Source organism: Hylobates moloch, unplaced genomic scaffold, assembly GCF_009828535.3.
Source record: "Hylobates moloch isolate HMO894 unplaced genomic scaffold, HMol_V3 SCAFFOLD_2, whole genome shotgun sequence".
In the NCBI taxonomy this organism is placed as follows: Eukaryota; Metazoa; Chordata; class Mammalia; order Primates; family Hylobatidae; genus Hylobates; species Hylobates moloch.
The window spans coordinates 29,882,062-29,887,253 of record NW_026652277.1 but is presented as its reverse complement, the minus strand read 5'-3'; the positions used below and the strand labels follow the sequence as shown (position 1 = coordinate 29,887,253).

The 5,192-nt window shown below is 38.7% G+C and overlaps 1 long non-coding RNA gene across 1 annotated transcript; it reads left to right on the top strand.

Annotated features, from left to right (window-relative positions):
* The first annotated feature begins 754 nt into the window (after nucleotides 1-754).
* LOC116483151 (uncharacterized) lies at nucleotides 755-3,581 on the top strand. The gene is made up of 3 exons (XR_009211379.1): nucleotides 755-872; nucleotides 2,848-3,008; nucleotides 3,406-3,581. It is a non-coding gene; the product is annotated as an uncharacterized LOC116483151 (long non-coding RNA).
* The last annotated feature ends 1,611 nt before the right edge of the window (nucleotides 3,582-5,192 follow it).

Sequence of the window (5,192 nt, the reverse complement as noted above, 5' to 3'; positions counted from 1 at the left end):
TTCTTATGGTGTCCTCACATGATGGAGGGGACAAAGGGGCACTTCTCAGGCTTCCTTTATAAGGGCGCTCTTACCATTCATGAGGGCAGAGCCTTCGTAACCTAATCATATCTCGAAGGCTTTCCAACCCCTAATAATACCACCTTAGGTGTTAGAATTTCAACATATTAATATCGGGGTCAGGGAGTGGGAGCAGATCATAACATTAGGGAAATGCCAATCAAAACCAAAATGACATACCATTTCACACCCACTAGGATGGCTATAATAAAAAATATGGACAATAACAGGTGTTTGAGAGGATGTAGAAAAACTAGAATTCTTGTCCATCACTGGTGGAAATGTAAAATGGTATGGCTTCTGTGCAAAAGAAGTCGGTGGTTCCTCAAAAAATTAAATGTGGAGTTACTGTATGACCTAGAACTTTCAATCCTACATATATACCTAAAAGAATTAAACACATAGGTTCACACAACAAGTTGTACACAGATCTTCACGGCAGTATTATTTATAATAGCCAAAAAGTAGAAACAGCCCAAATGTCTATTAATTGGCTAATGTATAAACAAAATGTGATATATGCATGCAATGGAATATTATTCAGCCATTAAAAGAAATAGAATGCTGATAATGACATCATATTGTATGATTCCGTTTATAGGAAATGTACAGAATAAGCAAATCCATAGAAACAGAAAAGAGATAAGTGCTTGCCAGTGATCGGGTATTGGAGGAATGGGAATGGCTGCTAATTGGTATGGTGTTTATAATGTGATGAAATGTTTTGGAAAGAGACACTGGAGATGATTGCCCAACCTCGTGAATATATTAACATCGACTGAATTGTACCCTTTAAAATGGTAGACTTCATGGTATGTGAATTATATCTTAATTTGAAAAAATTATTTTAAGGTACAAATAATGTAGATTTCAGGAATCCCTTTATGTCTTAAAATGAATTTATTTTGACACTACACTTTGTTGATAGTTTGACTGAGTAAATAATTCTAGGTTCAAGAGGAATTATTTTTTTTAAACCTTGAAGACCTTTACCCTACCATATTCTAGTTTTCATTATGGCTGATGAGATGTCTGATTTTTTTCCATTTTCTTTATTTGCTTATTTTTCTTTCCTTCCTTCCTTCCTTCTTTTCTTTTTTTAAGAAGAACTCGAAATTTTTCCTGGAAACTTTTAGAGTGCCCTCTTTATCTTTGTTTTTCTGAATCTCGCAGTTACGATTCTGACAGTGAGTGTAAGGTAGGAAGGGAAATAATTGATCTTTATCAACATGAATATTGCTTCTCTGTTCAACTTATAAAAATATTCTTTTTTAAAATGTATTTTTATTGAAGAATAGTTTATATACATTGAAATTCACACATCTTAAGTGTACAGTTTGATGAGTTTTAGCAAATGTACACACTTGTGTAACTACCATTTCATGTGCTTTTTGGTCATTTGAATTTTTTTTTCTTTTCTAAAATGTTTGCCTAAGTCTCTTTCTCATTTACAGTGAGATCCAATTTGTCAATTTTTTCTTTTACAGATTGTGTAAGAGGAACATGTATGTCACGTCAAAGAATTATTTGCTAGTCCTAAGTCCTGAAATTTCTCCTATTTTTTCCTAAACATTTTATGGTTTTATATTTTACATATAAGTTCATAATATCATTTGAGTTAATTTTTGCATAAAGTATGAGTGTTAAGTTGAGCTTCTTTTTTTTGCTTATAAATGTCTCTTTGACAAATTTTAAAACTGAGTTATCTTTATTACTGAGTTGTAAGAATTCTTTCCATCCCCTAGATACACATCCTTTGTCAGATGTATGTATTACAAATATTTTCTTTTGGTCCTGGCTTGTTTATTCATTTGCTTAACGGTGTCTCTTATGGTTTTACATTTTGATTAAATCCAATGTGTTAGTTTTTTTGAGGTTGGTACTTTTTGGTCTCATGGAAAAAATCTTTGCCAACCCCACAGTCATGAAGATATTCTTCTGTTTTTCTCTAGAAGCCTTTTAGTTTTAGCTTTTGAGTTTAGGTCCATGATGCATCTCAAAATTAGTTTTTTGTGTAGCATGAGGTAAGGATTGAGACTAATATTTTTCCATATGTCCATCTAGTTTTTCCAGCACCATTTATTGAAAAGATTTTTCTTTCCTATATAATTTCCTATAGTAGCATTAAGACTATATGGCTATGTACTTGTTTAGGATGCCCTTGAGCTCCTGTAGGTTGGGATGATGACCACTGGTATGCCTCAGTATCAAAAATATCAAATCCCTGCTGTCTCATGTCATTGGCTACTTGCACATAATAATTTTATGTATCTTCAGGGTTCTGGTTTTCCTTCTCTTTCTCTTCTTCACAATTTGGGTAATAGCCATCTTTGCAGCCATCATGATTCCTAGCTGTTCATATTCAGAGGTATCTTGATGCGATGGGATACTTTGTTGATCCCCTTCGCAGGCAGGAACTGGAGTGGCTCTTTCACTCAGCCCGCTGATGGCCACTCCTCCTCTCAGGAGGGAGGGTGCGAGCAAGCAAGTGCAGGAACTGAAGCGAACAAACACTGGAACTGGCCAGAGTCCAAGCGTGTTATGACCAATGCTCTGTCAGCTTAGCCGTCCAGGGACAGGGAAGTGCCAACCAGCTCACTGGAGGGTCAAGGTGGCAGCCTCTGACCTCTCAGCACCCAGGTTCTTGTCCAGCATCCAGGAAGAATCAAGTCACACGAACTGTTTGAGAGGTTGATGAATGCAGAAGACTTTATTGAGCAGTGGGTGGCTCTCAGCAGAAAGGGAGACTGAAAATGGATTGGGAAAGTGATCTCTCTCTCCCTAAAGCCCGGCTGCCCCTTTGTGAAGCCGCCCTGTCTGAAGTTAGCCACGTCTATCCATAGTCTCCAACGCTCAGTTGCTTCTCTGCTCTCTGCTCAGCCGCTTGTGTTGCTCTGCCAGCTGAAGTCTTCTATGGGCACAGGATAGGAGCATGGCAGGCCAAAAAGGTAACATTTGGGCAGAAAAATGGGGTCAGCTGTTTTCACTTGGGGCCACGGTTTCAGGCATATGGGTGGGGTTTAGCTGGGAGCCCAGATAAAAAAAGCTGCTTTCTTCCCGCACCCTCTAACTCTTTTAAACTTTATTACTTCCTCAAATGCGTTAGAAATTTGTGTCTGTATTTTTCAAGGTCATACACAAAGGTATTACTAAAATTACCATATGATTTTCATTGAGAACTCAATCTTTTGGCAGCTAAGCATTAATCAGGTTAGCCAAGTTGTTCCTTCCAAGGAGGGTTCAGGGAGGGTACAGGTCACAGCCATAGAACAGGAAAGAGACAGGCCAAAGCCAATATGTGATCCAGGCTGCTTTCTCCTTCTCTTGTTCTGTCATCATTTGCAGGTAACTCCATCTTGACATTCTGCAAAACATAATTCTGGTTGACTGCATGAGTGGCATGATGCTAATGTGAATTATGAGCAAGAAGTGGCAAATACCCTACATGCCCAAGTAAGTACATAGCGAGAAATAATTCCATAGAGATTCAGAGGCCTACCGCATTGTTGAAATTTTGAAGAATCCAGCAATCCAATACATGTGTTATAAGGTAAAGACAGGTGGTAGAATATTGCGCCATCTATGATAAATAAAGAGGCATAGGCCAAGCATGGGGGCGCACGCCTGTAATCCCAGCACTTTGGGAGGCCAAGGCTGGAGGATCACTTGAGCCTAGAAGTTCAAGACTAGCCTGGACAACACGGCAAAACTCTGTCTCCACAAAAAATACAAAAATTTGCCAGGCATGGTAGTGTGCACCTGTAGTCCCAGCTACTTGGGAGGCTGAGGTGGGAGGATTGCTTGAGCCTGGGAAGTGTAGGTTGCAGTGAGCAGTGGGCTGTGATTGCACTTGCACTCCAGCCTGGGTGACAAAGCAAGACATTGTCTCAAAAAAAAAAAGAAAGAAGGAAAGGGAAGAAGAGGAGGGGAGGGGAGGGGAGGGGAGAGGGGAGGGAAAGAAAGAAAAAGAAAGAGGCATAATGGTTTCTGGGTTTCTTTGGATTTTGGAGAAAGCATATAGTATATACTTTGAGTGGGGACCAGAACTACAAGCAGGTCAAGGCAATCATGCAAGCTGTTCAAACACTTGTGTCATGACATCAAGCAGATCTTATACTGCTGGAGATAATCCTGACCCTGAAACTGCTGACTAGGCTAGGTTAGGAGGTACAGAGTTCCACCCAATTAGAAGTTATGACTAATAAGTGTAATAAGTGGAGTCACTTTGGGTTACTCACTCTATTGAGCAAGCAGGTGAAAAATGGAGTTAATGCACTGGCTAGGGTAATGAACTCTGAGCTAGAGTTGCTACTACCTAATGAAAGCAGGGAGGGTATGTCTGGAATCGAAGGGATTCCGTGGAGCATCTCTTACCATTTCCATGCCCAGTGTTAATTGTCGTCAGGAAATTACAGTAACCACAATCCAAGACAACCCACCATGACAAGAGCCTCAGTCCCGCTAGAACATAGGCCTAACTCAATCAGTCCCATTGTGATTTTGGCTCCTATCATCACTTCCAATCTCAGATGAAGTTCCATGCCACAGCAAATGGGATTGGGCTTTTCCAGTAACTGCCCAAATGTTCTTCCCCTCTTTCTCAGCCTCACTTCCCTTTTCTTACTTTCTTACTATTCTGGGATGGAAACTCGCCCCCCAAAATATTAACAATTAAGCTTTGTTTGAGTCTCTATTTTCCAGAGGACTCAGGCAAAGACCCCTTCCAACTTCTAGTCTTTAGTCATTCAATCATTCTAGGGCTGTCCAGTAAAAATTAGACAGCCTGAGCCTGAGCTGTTCAATAGAAACAATATGAGTGTCCTATAAAATTTTTAAATTTCTAGTAGTCACATTTAAAAAAGTAAACAGGTGAGATTAATTTTACTTAAACCAATATACCTAATATGTTGTCATTTCAACACATATTTAATATAACTAATAATGAAATAGTTTATTCTTTTTTATATTAAGGTTTCAAAGTCTATTGTGAATTTTATACTTACAGCATATCTCAGTTTGAATGTTAACTTATCACTGGAAATACTTGATTTATATTAGATTTCATAAATTTTACAATAAAAAAGATTCACATTCCCAAGTTGTTCCAAAATATTGGGAGACAATTCTCCATG